The sequence below is a fragment of the Panthera onca genome, chromosome C2, assembly GCF_046562875.1.
Source record: "Panthera onca isolate mPanOnc1 chromosome C2, mPanOnc1 haplotype 2, whole genome shotgun sequence".
Taxonomy (NCBI): domain Eukaryota; kingdom Metazoa; phylum Chordata; class Mammalia; order Carnivora; family Felidae; genus Panthera; species Panthera onca.
This window is the reverse complement of record NC_138347.1, coordinates 47194077-47210740: the sequence shown is the minus strand read 5'-3', so window position 1 is coordinate 47210740 and position 16664 is coordinate 47194077. Positions and strand designations below refer to the sequence as shown.

Genomic DNA, 16664 nt, shown 5'->3' with positions numbered 1-16664 from the left:
TTTTAGCTAGCTTTTTGGACACCACTTTGATAGAGGAAAGGAGGATTGTACTTCATTATTGCCAGATGGAGGTAAAAGTACATGTTCCCCTCTCTTGGCTTCTGTTGACACTTTGGAGGGAGGGCACTGCTTATTACTGCTGGTTTGATTGCGAGTTCTGGCTCTCCATATGGTCTCCACTGACACAGATGTGAGGTGGACTTACTATTCTGGGTGATAGCAAAAGTCCTATTCTTGACCAGGCCTTATCTGATACTGCCCTAACAGGTATGGGGAAAGGTATCTCATTACTATTAAGTGTGGAAATATAAGCTTCCCACTCAGCCTTTGATATCATGGTTATGGGTAAAACCATAGTTTTTCTGTGGTGTTTGTCTACAATAAAATGGTTATTGTCTGTCAGGCCACTTTGTCCCTTCCCTAGTCCTTTGGCTTGACATACTTTTATCAGAATTTTTTTTTTTTTGGTCTGTGTTCATCAGCATTTCTAGGTTCTGACTTCTTTAGCTCCAAGTCCAGGATATAAGTGATGAAAAGAAAATCCAGGAAATTCACTTGTATATTGTTCCTTCTGTGTTAAAGTCCCACATCTTTTTCTCTTCACCTTTCAGAGTCTTCTTATGTTGTTTTGCATATAATATCCAAGGATTTTAGTTTTGCTTAGTGGGAGGAATCAGAAAAAAATATACCTACTCCATCTTTCTGGAACTGGAAGTTCTGCTGTTTCATTTCAAAATGAGGCATGAAGCGGTAGTTAGCCTGAGTTGGTGCTTGAGACAGTAGCAAATTGACTTCAGAAATACAAATAATGTGGGTCTCTCCAAAGTGGGCCAACTCTCTTCTCAATCTATTCTCAGTAGGCAGTTATTTTGTTACAAACAGGAAATTTTATGGTGAGGATGGGGGTAGGTGTGTGGCCATTGTGGGGGAAGAAGTACGTCTTTTGCCTCTTTGTGGCTTCTTCAATGTCTACTACTGCTATAGGTGGTCTAGTGTAATGGCTAAAGTCAAGGCTCTGAAGTCAGACTGCATGGATTCAAAGTCTGGTTTAATCACAAGATAGATTATATGAACTTGGTGAGTTTCCTAACTTCTCTAAGTTTCTCAACTGTAAATAGAGATAATAGTGATATCTCTCTCACCAGACTGGATGGGAATAAAAGGGATAAAGCACCTATGATAAGTGTGCAGCAAACAATAGTTTTTTATTAATGTAATATCCAGATATGCTGTGTATAATTAATATAAAAACATTAATAAGCACTTGTTGAATATATCTTGTCTCTTTTCCATTATTCCTTGATTTTAAGCATTGCCTTGTAATGTATTGAAACCTTGTTTGGTATTTCTTCTAACGGAGAACTCACATAATCTTGGATGGTGAGGACTCTTGCACTGTGTCACCATATTCTAATGTGTTATTTTGGCCAACACATTCCAGCTGGATGGTGGGTAGTGAAAACAAATTCAGTTGGTTTCCTAAAAGACAAAGACTTTGTCAGAGAGGAAACCTTTTTACATAAAAATGAACAATTTCTGATAATTCAGGTAGTTCCAGACAGACAAGGCAAATTTTTATTCTTAGGATTTTTCAGAGGAGCTCTCTATACTATTCAGATTTATCTAATTTTCTCTCTTGCTTTAGCAGTATAGATGTGATTCTAAATATACCATGTAATTAGCTGTATATTTGGTTCAAAGTTTATTCTATTTGGTTTAAAAGGCACCAAAATCATTAAATACACATTGATTTAGAAGGAAGAAGAAAAAGAACTCAAATGAAAAATTATTTTTATTGTCAAAACCTGAGTTCTCTTTCAGTGATTAACTGACTAACACCCAAGGCAGGCAAGAGGCAGGTATCTTTTATGTTCTAGGTGTAGTGACGACATGAATCATAGTGGGAACAAAATACAACGTTTTTAAAGGTTCTGGCTGGTTTAGAAAACAAGAAATCAGTTTTCAATATCAAGTTTTAAAAATGTTCATTTGCAAGTCTTTCTATTTCTTCTTGCCTCCTTGGTTTTGAATTAAATCTATTTGTTGAAATGACAGGTTTTCAGAATACTCTTGTTACCATTACACTTTATACTTATATACTTCCAATACATTGGTGTCTCATTTTATCCTTTATTAGTTTCCAGAAGACTAGGTAACTTTTCTTCACATATACACTGAAAATAAGGTAAGACTCATTCCAAGTTGTGCTATTTTGATCAAACCAATATTTTGGTCAAGTAGTAATGGACAAGAAAAATAATTAATAACATACCATAAGTTGCCCTGATAAGGCAAAGCAAGAAGTGACTATGGGCTAGGATAAGCAAGCACATGCTGATAGTACAGTAAATAGAGAAAGCAAAACCATTGACATTTTTAGGATGTTAATTTTTAATGTTTTAATTTTACTCTTTTTTAACATTCAATATTAGCAAAGAACTTATATCATGTTTCTAAGTACAGGAAAATATTAACCTGTACTTTATATTATTCCTGCTAAGGGCCTCAATATAATTTGAAGGGCCTGTGTGTTATAAATATTAAGGCCTAGATGCTACTTCTCTAGAATAGTTTTTGATCTATTACATAAAATATTAATATGTTATTTATGTAGAAGTGAAACTTGGACATTACAAAAATGTTTTTTAAAATATGAATGTATTAATAAAATAAAGGTAAACTATAATCCCTTAACCAAGTGATAACCAAAGTTAGTGTTTTATAGTGTATCCTTCCATTTATTTTTCTGATTTTATATGTATATCTATATCTATCTATATCTACATACATATATATGTAACCAGAAAAATATAATAATATAATAAATGTTTAATATAATATATAATATATAATATATAATATATAATATATATTATATAATTATTTTTAACAAAATGAGATAATACTGTAAATTATTCTATAGTTTAATTTTTATTTATTTTTTAAATTTTATTTTATTTTAATTCCAGTGTAGTTAACATGCAGTGTTATATTAGTTTCAGGTGTAAAATAGTGATTCAGTTGTTCCATATGTTATTCGATGCTTATCAAGATAAGTGTATATCCTTAATCCCCTTGCCCTATTTCATCCATTCCCTACCCACCTTTCCTCTGGTAACCCTCTGTTTGTTCTCCTTATTAACAGTGTGTTTTTTGATTTGTCTCTGTCTTTCTTTTTTTCTTTTCTTTGTTTTGCTTCTAAAATTCCACATATGAGTGGTACTATGTCATGTTTGTCTTTCTCTGACTGACTTACTTTACTTAGCGTTATATTCTTTTGATACACCCATATTGTTGCAAATGGCAAGATTTCATTCTTTTTATGGCTGAATAATATTTCATTGTATATATGGCACATTTTTATCCACTCATCTATCAACGGACACTTGGGTTGTTTCCATAGTTGGCTATTGTAATAATGCTGAAATAAACACAGGGTGCATGTATCCCTTTGTGTTGTGCATTTTTGAATTTTTGGGGGTAAATACTCAGTAGTGTGATTCCTGGATCATAGAATAGTTCTATTTTTAACTTTATGAGGAAGCTCCATACTGTTTTTTCCACAGTGGCTGCACCAGTCTGCATTCCTACCAACAATGCAAGAAGTTTCCCTTTTCTCCACATCCTTACCAACACCTATTGTTTTTTCTGCTTCTTATTTTAGCCATTCTGAAAAGTGTGAGGTGATACCTCATTGTAGTTTTGATTTATATTTTCCTGATGATCAGTGATGTTGAACAACTTTCATGTGCTATTGGCCATCTGTATGCCTTTGGAGAAATGTTTGTTCGTGTCTTCTGCCCACTTTTAAATTGGATTACTTGTTTTTCTGGTGTTGAGTTGTATAAGTTCTTTATATATTTTGAATACCAATATTTTATTGAATATGTCATTTGCAAATGCCTTCTCTCATTCCATAGGTTGCCTTTTAGTTTTGTTGATTGTTTCCTCTGCTGTGCAGAAGCTTTTTATTTTGATGTCTCTATAGTTTATTTTAGTGTCCCTTGCCTCAGCAGACATCTAGAAAAAAAGTTGCTACAGCCAATGTCAGAGAAGTTACTGCCTGTGCTGTCTTCTAGGATTTTTATGGTTTCAGGTCTCACATTTAGGTCTTTCATACATTTTGAGTTTATTTTTGTGTTTTGTGTAAGAAAGTGGTCCAGTTTCTTCCTTTTGCATGTAGCTGTCCAGTTTTCCAAAAATCATTTATTGAAGAGACTGTCTTTTTCCATTGCATATTCTTACTTCCTTTGTTGAAGATTAATTGACCATATATCTGTGGATTTATTTCTGGGCTTTCTATTCTGCTCTATTGATCTATGTGTTTATTTTTTTTGTGCCAATACCATACTATGTTGACCACTAAAGCTTTATAATATAACTTGAAGTCTGGAATTGGATGCCTCTCCAGTTTTGTTTTATTTATTCAAGATTGCTTTGGCTATTTGGGGTCTTTTGTGGTTCCATATAAATTTTAGGATTGTTTGTGAAACAATCCTGTGAAAAATGCTATTGGTATTTTGATAGGGATTGCACTGAATGTGTAGATTGCTTTGTGTAGTATAGCCATTTTAACAGTATTTGTTCTTCTAATCCATGAGCATGGAATGTCTTTCCATTTCTTTCTGTCATCTTTAATTTCTTTCATGAAGTTTTTATAGTTTTTAGAATATATGTCTTTCACCCCTTTGGTTAAGTTTATTCCTAGATATTTTATTATTTTTGGTATAATTGAAAATGGGATTATTTTCTTAATTTCTTTTTCTGATGCTTCATTATTAGTGTATTAAAATGCAATGGGTTTCTGTGTATTGATTTTGTATCCTGCAACTTTACTGAATTCATTTATCAGTTGTAGTAGTTTTTTGGTGGAGTCTTTAAGGTTTTCAATATATCGTATCATATCATCTGCAAGTAATGAAAATTTTACTTCTTTCTTATCAATTTGGATGCCTTTTATTTTGTTGTTGTTGTCTGATTGCTATGGCTAGGACTTCCAGTACTATGTTGAATAAAAGTGGTGAGACTGGACATCTTTTTCTTGTTCCTGATCTTAGGAGAAAAGTTCTCAGTTTTTCACCATTGAGTATATTAGCTGTGTTTTTTCATGTATGGCTTTATTATGTTGAAGTATGTACCTTCTAAACCTACTTTGTTGAGAATTTTTATCATGAATGGATGTTATACTTTGTCAAATGCTTTTTCTCCATCTTTTGAAATGATGATATGATTTTTATCCTTTCTCTTACTGATGTGATGTATCACATTGATTGATTTGTAAATATTAACCCACATTTGCATCCCAGTAATAGGTGCCTCCTGATCATGGTATTGGTTTTATTTTTTTATGTTTTCTTGAATTCAGTTTGCTAACATTTTGTTGAAAATTTTTGGATGTATGTTCATCAGAGATGTTGGTCTGTAGTTCTCTTTTTTGTGGTATCTTTATCTGATTTTGGTAGCAGGACAATGTTGGCCTCATAGAATTAATGTGAAAGTTTTCCTTCCTCTTCTATTTTTTGGAATAGTTTGAGAAGAATACGTATTAACTCTTTTAAATGTTTGGTAGAATTTGCCTGTGAGGCTGTCTGGTCCTGGACTTTTGTTTGTTAGGACTTTTTTGATTACTGATTCAATTTCATTGCTGGTAATCAGTCTGTTCAAATTTTCTATTTCTTCCTGCTTCATTTTGTTAGGTTATATGTTTCTAGGGATTTATCCATTTCTTTGAGATTGCCCAATTTGTTGGCATATAATTTTTCATAATATTCTCTCACAGTCATTTGTATTTTTGTGTTATCAGTTGTTATTTCTCCTCTTTCATTTGTGATTTTGTTTATTTTAGTTCTTTCTCTCTCTGTCTCTTTGATGAGTCTGGTAGAGGTTTATTAATTTTGTTGGCCTTTTCCAAAAGCCAGCTCCTGGGCTCATTCATCTGTTCTAATTGTTTTTGTTTGTTTGTTGTTTTGTTTTGTTTTAAGTTTTTATATCACTTATTTCTGGTCTAATATTTACACCTGGTTTTTGAGTTTGGTTCTTCTTTTTCTAGCTTCTTTAGATATAAGGTTAGATTGTTTATTTGAGGTTTTTCTTGCTTTTTGAGTAGGACTATATTACTATAAATTTCTCCCTTAAAACAACTTTGACTGTATTGCAAAGATTCAGAACCATTGTAGTTTCATTTTCATTTCTCTCCATGTGCTTTTTGATTTCTTCTTTGATTTCTTAGTTGACCCGCTCATTGTTTACTAGCATGTTATGTAACCTCATGTGCTGTTTTTAAATTTTTTTATGGTTGATTTCTAGTTTCATAGTGTTGTGGTAAAAAAAGATGCATGATATGACTTCAGCATTTTTTAATTTGTTGAGACTTGTTTCATGGTCTATGTGACTTATTCTGGAGAATATTCCATCTGCACTTGAAAAGAATGTTTATTCTGATGTTTTAGGGTAGAATTTTCTGAATACACTGGTAAACCTATCTAGTCCAGTGTGTTATTCAAAGCCACTGTTTCCTTGTTGATTTTTTTTTTGGTTTGGATGATCTGTCCATTGATGTAAGCAGGGTGTTAAAGTCCCCTACAATTATTATATTACAGTTGATTAGTTCCTTTATGTTAGCGTTAACTGTTTTATGTATTTGGGTGATTCCATGTTGAATGCATAAATATTTACAATTGTTATATATTATTAAAGTGTCCCCTTTATTATTACATAATGCCCTTCTTTTTCTCTTGTTACAGTCTTTGTTTTAAAGTCTATTTTGTCCTATCCCATTGATTTGCTGCTCTGGTTTTTCAGTTATATCAGCAGTTATACACATGGGAAAGAACAATTTTAGGCCATTATAAATGGAGATGGAGTAACCATTTCATCTGTTCCGCATAGTCCAGACATTGTTTCCATGTCTGAATAAACCATGTAAGCAGAATCAATCAAGGTGCTTATGGTGAATTTCTATGTATATTTATTTTATAAAAATATTGATTAGGGACACTTGGGTGGCTCAGTCCATTGAGTGTCTGACTCTTGATTTTGGTTCAGGTCTTGATCCCCAGGTTGTGGGATTGAGCCCTGTGTCAGGCCCCATGCTGAGTGGTGAGCATGCTTAAGATTCTTTCTCTTTCCCTCTGCTGCTCTCCCCCACTTGTGCTCTCTCTCTCCCTCCCTCCTTCTCTCTCTTTCTCTCTCCATATATATATATATATATATATATATATACATATATATACATTTTTTTTTTCTCTCCCTTCTCCTTATGGGATCCCTATAACCTTTGATAGAGTTGCTGAGTTTCCTAAGTCTATTCTCATTTTATATATATTTTTTCTGTTACCTGTTCGGCTTGATTACTTTCCATCACTCTGACCTCCAGGTCACTAATTTGCTCCTCTGTTGCCTCTAGCCTGCTATTTATTCTCTTTAGTGTAATTTTAATTTTGTTTATTGTGTTCATCTCTGATTTGTTTTTTTTTTTTTTTTTTACTCTCTTTGTAAAGGGCCTCACTGATGTCCTCTACTCTTTTCTCAAGTCCAGTGAATATCTTTGTGAGTATTACTTTAAAATCTCTATCAGGCATATTATATATATGTGTTTCACTTTGGTATCTTGCTGTGGTTTTGTCCTGTTCTTTCATTTGGGACATATTCCTCCATCTCCTCATTTTTTTCTAACTCTCTGTGTCTGTTTCTGTGTATTAAGAGGGTCTGCTATGTCTCTCTGCTCTGGAAAGTAATGACCTTACGAAGAAAAGTTCATATAGTGCCCTGCAATGCAGTTTCCCCAGTTACCCAGAACCTGGCACTTCAGGAGATGTCTCCTATATGTGTTACATGTGCCCTGCTACTTTGTCCTGGCCAATCTTCCTTCATTCCAGTCATCTGCAGAGTCTCTCTTTGCCTTTATGGACAGGGTTTTGTCCCCAGCTGAGATGGGGCACCCAGTTTTAACAAGTTGTGGCTTGAGCCTTCACAGGGCCCCTGTTCTCACTGCTACCACCAAAATGCACAGGTTGGGAGATACACTGTTGGCACTAGTCTTCTGAGGGAGGGAACCTGCAGCATGAGTAGGTAGGCTGAGGTAGGCATGACTGAGAAGGGTGGACCCACTGAAGAGCTGGGAAGCAGGGCTTGATGTAAGCAAGTTAGGTAGTGAACATGGGCACTGTGTGACTTCTATAGGTGACCATGTGTTTGTCCTGAGGAGCAGGGGAGGGAGACGTCACCTGCCAGCTCCTTTGGTACTGGAGGAATCTCCCTCTGAGGTGAGTAAATAATTATCCCTCCAATATACACCAGGAGTTTTTCAAACTGCTGCTTCTGCCCTGTATCTCTGTGGGCTGTTACTTGTGCTGCCTCTTTAAGGTAGGGGACTCCACTTCCTATCACACTCCAAGCTCTCCTGGAACTGAGCCCACTGATTTTTAAAATTCCAGACTTTCAGTCATTTGGTTTTAAGAACTCACAAAATCCAGCCCCTCTCACTTTCAAACCCAAATATTATGGGGGTTCATGTTCCTCGTTTAGGGTTCCTGGTGTGATAATCTGCTTCTCATCCTTCTCCTTGCCCACAACTCCCTTCCAACCACAGACAGCCACGGTCTGTTTCATTCCCCACATCTCCACCCTCCCTACCCTCTTCAGTGTGGCCTCTTCTCTACCTTTTGTTGTGGACTTTGTTCTGACAGTCTCTGGTCATTTTCTGGGTTATTTCTGCTGATATGAGTGTTATCTAATTGTGTCCATAGGATGAGGTAAACTTAGGGTCCTCCTACTCTTCCATCCTCCCAGCCTCTCTTCTGTAGCATAATTGTTTAATGAATAACAATGACCATTTAAATGTCAATGTATATATATTTTTTCTCATTTTTAATGGGTACAAAACATTTATCATAATTTAACAAAATATCAAATAATGGACAATTAAGTTTTCTGGGGAGCAAGGACTGTTAGAAAAATGAGATACTATGCATGCATCTTTATGTAACTCCTCTATTATTTCCTTAGGATAAGCTACGGGGAATGGGATTGCTGGATCAAAGAGGAATCTTTTTTTCAATATAATTTATTGTCAGGTTGGCTAACATACGGTGTATACATTGTGCTCTTCATTTTGGGGGTAGAGTTCCATGATTCATTGCTTACAGACAACACCCAGTGCTCATCCCAACAAGTGCCCTCCTCAATGCCCATCACCCATTTTCCCCTTGCCCCTGCCTCCCCCAATCAACCCTCAGTTTGTTTTCTGTATTTAAGAGCCTCTTATGGTTTGCCTCCCTCCCTCTCTGTTTGTAACTATTTTTTCTCCTCTCCTTCCCCCATGGTCTGTTAAGTTTCTGAAGTTCCACATATTTATCCAAAGGATACAGGACTGCTGACTCATAGAGGCACATGTACCACAATGTTTATAGCAGCGCTTTCAACAATAGCCAAATTATGGAAAGAGCCTAAATGTCCATCAACTGATGAATGGATAAAGAAGATGTGGTTTATATATACAAAGAGGAATCATTTTTAAAGTTATTGGCACATATTGAGTAATTGTTCCCCAGAGAGTTTGCATTTACTCGTGCTTCCAACAAAAGTGTACAAAGGTATCTGTTTCTTTATATGCTATAATTATGAACTCATCATTCAGCTTTTTATTCCTTGCTAAACGGGTGAGCAGAAAATAATAGGACATTGCTTTGGAGTGAAGTTTCTATTCTAAAATTATATTTATTCATTCACTATTTGATTATTGGTCTTAATAATTAAATTATGCAGCTCATGCTTGATTTCAAGGGCATATATAGACCTACACATATCTTAAATATAGAAAAATTACTTTTTTCTAGTCTGTCAAATTCTTTCAAATTCAAAATATCCAATAGACTCTTGGGGGAGAAAATATACATTCATTTAAGGACACTTGTTTTGTCCACTGGAAGAAAAAGAAAGATTAGATAGTAAAATAGTAACTTTATATCTTGTTTATATTTTATTATTTATTGAGAGCTCTGTGTTCCAGGTGCTGAATTAAACTTTTTACATGAATCATCTGTTTTCCTTACCCATTCTTATGTAGTAGTAGTAAAGTATTCCCACTGTTAAAAGTGTCATGGCTCTAAGTGATAATAACATAATTTGAGTCCATGTTTGTGCAGGACCAGAATTACTAATAACTGCAATATACTAGTTTTTGTAAAGTGGTCTTATGTTAATGATGATATGAATCAATTCTGTCTTGATGAATGAAGAATAAGATAATTAATGTCATCACATCATACATCTGGTAACGATGTTTTATTCCTTCATCAGAAAGTTAAAGAATGAGAAGGGAGGGGATTGTCTGCTATTTTTTACTTTGTTCAGCTCCCTTTCTTGATGCCAGATTTCTGTTTAAGCCAGTCACTTAGGGCACAGTGGTTTGTGTGAGAGCTAATACTCTTCTTTTCCCATGGGCACTTGTCCATCCCTCTTCTGTTTCTCTTCATCTCTTCTTGGGGCAACATGTAATCTGCCAGGCCTAACTCATAACTCACTCTGGGACCTGTATATTTGCCAGAAGTCAGAACACTGGCCTTGGTGGTTATGTGGTCCTTGCTCTCTGCCCTCTGGAGTCTAGGGTGAGAGATCCTGTCACATTGGAAAGCGTTAATCCTGCTGTCTCTCAAGCTACCAGCCCTGCTATATTAGACCACAAGCTGAGTTTTCTTCTCTTTCTATAGAAAGCAGTAGCACATTAGCCAGGATATGGCCTGGGTTTCTGTTTTTTATAGACTTGCAGAGACCATGGGGAGGCATAACTGTCCACAAGTATCTCCAAATGTTTCTTACAATTTAATCTTTGTTTTCCTTTATGTGACTAAGGTTTTAACTGTGCAGATCTGGATCTCTAACAATGCTTGCATAAAAGTTTACATTCGCCCTGATATTTTTCCATCTTTTAGCCTAACAGAATGGGAACTCGATATAGCCAGAATTATATTGCTTTACACAGCAAGAGGGACTTTGTTCATTTGTTCCTTTCACAAATAGTCAGTGAGGGCTAAATGTATGCCAGACACAAGGAATAGAGGAGTGAACCAGACAGACTAGATCCTCCCTTAATTGAATGACATTAGGGTAAGAAGGCAGCAATGAAAAATAATCAAATAAATGAGATTTTTTGAATGAGGTTTTTGATGCATGCTACGAAATAAATAAATGTAGTATGTTGTAATAGAAAGTGATGGTTTAGGGTGGTGGAAAAGGCTATTTCCAATTGAATGTCAGTGAGGAGGTAACATTTGAGCTAATACTGGGTGACTAGAAGGCACCAGCTATTCAGAGATCTAGATACAGACAACTCCAGCATGAGAGAACAAGGACAAAGACCCCAGGGAGAAAAATATTTTGGCCCATTCTAGAAAGGCAATGTTGCAAGAGCATAGGGAATGAAGGGTAAAGGTGGGAGAATTCACAGGTAAGGGAAAGTCAGATCAACTGGGATCTAATGGGCCATGGAATTTAGATTTTGTTCTAAATGGAATAGAAGACTACTGAAGAATTTGACGTGGGAGTTGGAAAAATCTGTTTTATATTTTTAAAGCATTACTCTGGCTTTTATGTAGATTATAAAGGAGCATAAGTAGAAGGGAAACAACCAGCTGGGAGGCTTTTGCAGGAATTAAAGCTAGAGTTAACAGTGACTTAGACCAGGATAAAAATAGTGAAAATAAAGAGAAGTAAACAGATGTGGAATATGTTTTTTAGGTGGAGATAAAAGTATTGTTGATGGATTATATGGTAGTAGTGATGGTGTTGAGGTGAAGGAAATACAAGAATCAATTATAGATTTTTCCCCTAGATAACTCTATATTTTTCACCTGAGAAATTGGATAGAAAGTGATGACATTTACTGAGTCAAGGAAGATTCAGGAAAAACAGTTGTCATGGAGTGGAAGTTAAGACCTCTGTTAGGCAAAATTATAATTGATATGCCCTTTAAGATACACAAGTGAAAATGTCAGTCAGTTAGTTGGATTCTGTGGGATTTAGTTGAGATTAAAGAATCCTCTTTTAATTAATTGAATCTGATGAACAAAATTATGTAGTTTTGTATGAGGAAAAAAATTCTCAATCTAGCATCTCTATTTCTGTCAATGATGCCATTTTTCTTTTTTCTTTTTTTTAAGTTTATTCATTTTGAGAGAGAGAGGGAGAGAAAAAGAGCGTGCACACGAGTGGGGGAGGGGACAGAGAGGGAGAGAGAGAATCCCAAGCAGGCTCTGCACTGTCAGTGTAGAGCTCGATATGGGGCTCAAACCCATGAACCACGAGATCATGACCTGAGCTGAAGTTGGACACTTAACTGATTGAGCCGCCCAGGCTCCCTGATGCTATTTTTCTCATTACCCAATGCCTTAGTCTGTTTGGGCTGCTATAACAAAATGCTGTAGATTGAGTAGCTTATAAACAACAGAAATTTTTTCTCATAGTTCTGGAGGCTGTGAAATCCAAGACCAACAAGATTATGTACTTAAATACTTCATTAAAGCACAAAACAAAACAAATGAAACCTAGGTGGGGATTGAATTAAAGAAAGAACATGGGCTTTGGAGAGAGAAAGTTCTTGGGGATTTTGTGAGTTTTCACTAAGAAAATGTGTATAAAAATTCTTTACACCCTATAAAGTACCACCTGAAATCATTCTTAGCATCAGAAATTTATAAAATGAAGCACTATTAAAATGAAGCACCATATTGCAAATTTTCTTGGCTTGGCTGTTACTATACCTTTGTCTCTGGCCACATAGGACATTTTCTTGTATTCTGAAATCCTTTCATTTCTAACCAGAATGCTTGGAATTAAAGAACTGAAATTTGTCACTGTTGAATTAAAGTTTTATACTATTCCTTTGGGTTTCTTTTAAGTTTATTTATTTTGTTCACCCTGTTTGAATTGGAAGAAAAAGACACACAAATTGAATTAGTGGCAAGCACATTCAGTTGCCTCTGAAGTATGCATGCTCAGGCTCCTTTCTGAATCAACCTACCAAACACTCTCAACCAGCTTTTGAAGAAGCCTGATTAAAAACACTGCCAGACAGCACCCTTAGAATCATGACAACTCGCATGTCTTCTCAGCTTCTTTGAAGCTTCTTTGAAGAAACCAGAGAAAGAAAAAAAAAAAAAAATCACGTTTCATATTTTGTTGTTTATTCACAACAAAAGAAACACTTAAGAATTTAGATAACATACATACATGCTGCCTTGAATTTAGGCTGTCAATTTATGCAGAGTGAAAGCAAAACATACAGCCTCTGTGTGAAGAATGTACTCTGGTACTCAGGCAACGGGCAACCAGACAGAGCTTGTCAGTGTGGGCCAGATGAGCCAGTATCCTGCAGGAGGCCCTAACAACATCTACTGCTCCAAGTGCATTTCACTTTCACTCTGCCGCTGTTGGACTAAACAATCTCGTAAAAGTTAATGGCCTTCTCCAGGGATGGCAGTGAAATTGCTGGTATTGCAGAGAGTAATTTTTTAAAAGTCATTAAACACCAGTAGAGTCTATTTCAGGTTTCCAGTCCTTTTCCTAAGGGACAAAGTTAGCTTTCAACAAAATGAAATCGCAAGTAGAAAGACACCATGATTTTCAACTTACAGATTTTTCTGAGAGTGTGTTGAATAAAACACTTCACATATTTTTTGGTGAGATGTTTCTTTCTATAGTCTCCTGCCTGCCCTACCTCCCATTCTGGAGTCATGAGTCAACTTGGCTATCATCAGACGGAAGAGGAGAGCTCAGTTCTTCACTATTGGTTTAACTGGGTCTGTATGTGAAGAGTGTCTTCTAATCGTTATCACAAATGCTCTATTTTAACTATGGAGTGAAGAGGGCCTAAAAAGAGACCAAGTAGATTTAGCAAGTTTTCTGCGATTATTCTGAATTGCAGAGGAAATTAGACCCAAATAGACCAAAAAATTTATTTTTATGGAGGTTTTCTGTTTACTAACTTAAGGAATACCAGACATATTATATCATCATTTTGCAACCATAAGCAAATTAACAGTTCTAGGTAGGTAATGGTCACCAAGGACTACTAACATCATAAAAAGAGGTGGGGGGGGGGTGCGAAAAACCTTTACATTATAAAACCTATGAGGTGTCTTGCCAAAAATATTAAATTTGAATCTGTTCAGTCTTCTATATGTAAGTAATATCATACAGAAAATATACTGAGTGGAGGAACATGTTAAATGACAGCATGGGGATGTAATCAGCAAAAATGAAACTGCAAACATTATACAGGAAAAACAACCTGCTCTCTTCAACAAATTGGAAAAACAAAAACAGAAACAAAAAACAACCAGTGAGGAATTTATAGATTTAAAGGAACTTACATTGTGACATATAGACCTCATTTGCATTCTGAGTTCAACAAACAAATTTAAGAAATGATTACAAAATGGAGGAAAGTTGAATTCTGACTAGAGTATGTTATGACCTTATGGAACTGTTTGTTTTTACTTGAGTAGTATTCTACATGAGAGCCCTTGCTCTCAAACTTTTGGGTCTCAGGATTTCTTGTAACTTAAAGAATCATTGAGGACCCTAAAGTTATTTTGTTTAAGTGGGCTATATCTATTGATATGCATGTATTGTAAACTAAAACACAAAAATTAAAATAAAATATTAACTCATTTAAAATAAAAATAATCAGGGCGCCTGGGTGGCTCAGTCGGTTAAGTGTCCGACTTTGGCTCAGGTCGCCATCTTGCGGTCCATGAGTTCGAGCCCCGCTTGGGGCTCTGGGCTGATGGCTCAGAGCCTGGAGCCTGCTTCTGATTCTGTGTCTCCCTCTCTCTCTGCCCCTCCCCCGTTCATGCTGTGTCTCTCTCTGTCTCAAAAATAAATAAACGTAAAAAAAAAAAAATTTTTTTAAAAATAAAATGAAATAAAAATAATCTAGTTACACATTATTTTCATAAAAATAGCTATATTTTCCAAAACAAATTAAAAAAAAGTAGAAATGTGGCACTATTTTACATTTTGCAAGTCTTTAAAATAACTTTCTTTATAGAAAACAGATGAATTCTAATATCTGCTTTTGCATTCATTCCTTTGTGATATCACATGTCGTGTAGCCTCTGGAAAACTTCACTGTCTACTCATGAGGATAGGAAAGAAAAAGGCAACCACAATCTTAATGTTATTTGAAAATGAACTCCTTGAAAGAGTGATGGGGACAACCGTGGGTCAACCGGCCCATACTGTTAGAACTACTATATTAGAGATGCATTCTGATGTACTAAAAATGAAAAAAAACCCACATATTTTTAGTATTAACTTCATTATAATCTGGGATGGAGATTATATTTGATACACTACTTTTTATAATTTGGTAATTGTTCAAACTGGATAGGCAATACATCAGATTCATTAAACTAAGCCTGGTAAGTTTAAGCTTACCATGACAAAAAGGAAAAAAAAAAATCAAGTGTATAACAGTAAAAGTGTTTTGTAAGTGGGGCAATTATTTGACTATAATACAACTGTGATTAATTACAATATTGAAATTTTGGACAAGAGAAGTAATAAAAAAAAGATAAGTAGGAATGGGGTCTGCTAGCATTGTCTTTACAAAAACATGAATGAATATACTGTGGGTGAGATGACAATATTTGAACATTAAGATTTTTGGAAAGATACATAGTTTTCATCTTTTAATTGACATTGGTAAGTTTTTGTCATCAGAGTGTCAAGTTACAAAGTTAATATAAGTTTTTAAAGTTGGATGAAAAAGAGTTAAGAAATTGTAGGTTTTAATTTCCTAGGTTATGTGTTTCTTATAGTAGAAATAAAAAAGTAACTATTGGTGAGAAAATTTTCTCACAGAGAAAACATCAATTCTGAATGGTTTTACACATGAGTAATAATAAGCTTTCACTGAGAAGATCATCTAATCTTATATAAAATCTTTAAAAGTGTCAAGGACTACTGGAAAATGTCCCTAATTCATTCTATAAGGCATTATAAATTTGATATCAAAACCAGACAAGGGTAGAAGAAATGAGAAGTATTGGCCTGGGATGTAGATGCAAAATTTCTCAACAGAACAATAGAAAACTAAACATAAAATAGTGTATAAAACACAAAATATATATGATGAAGTTAAGGTTTACCTATGGAACTCAAGGAAGATTTAATATCACAAAACTCTTTAGACATCATTTACCATACCAATGAAGTAAAAGAGAAAACCTTAAGACTACCTCAGTAGATGTAGAAAGCAAATCATGATAAAATCGTTAGTAAATTAAGATCGGGAAGGACATCAGCAAGATGGAGAAATAGGATGTCTCAGCACCATACCTCCCATAGAAACACTCATTTTTAACAACTATTCCCAAATAAAAACACCTTTATGAAAGGCCAGGAGAACACCTGCAAAGTTCCAGTACCTTGGTGGACCAAAAAATGTGAGACTAGATGCATTGAAGAAGGTAAGAGCAGTTTCACTTCACTCATGTCACCCCTGTCTCGAGGAAACACAACTCTAGGGAAAGAAAAATGCCTTCAGGTCTTAATTTTTCCCATGGGGTTAAATGAGAGCAAAATGTGACCCCAGCTTTCCTAATCTTTTAGAATGTTGCCCAGGAGATCCATTTCTGCCTTGCCCTACCCAGAACACTGAA

At 35.2% G+C, this 16664-nt stretch overlaps 1 long non-coding RNA gene and 1 other non-coding gene across 2 annotated transcripts in view; both read left to right on the top strand.

Moving 5' to 3' along the window:
• Positions 1 to 16664, top strand: part of LOC132683795 (uncharacterized) — a 252787-nt gene that overhangs the window by 120357 nt on the left and 115766 nt on the right. The gene's annotated exons all lie outside the window — the stretch shown is intronic.
• Positions 6770 to 6899, top strand: LOC132684480 (small nucleolar RNA SNORA20). Its single transcript, XR_009612690.1, has one exon. It is a non-coding gene; the product is annotated as a small nucleolar RNA SNORA20 (small nucleolar RNA).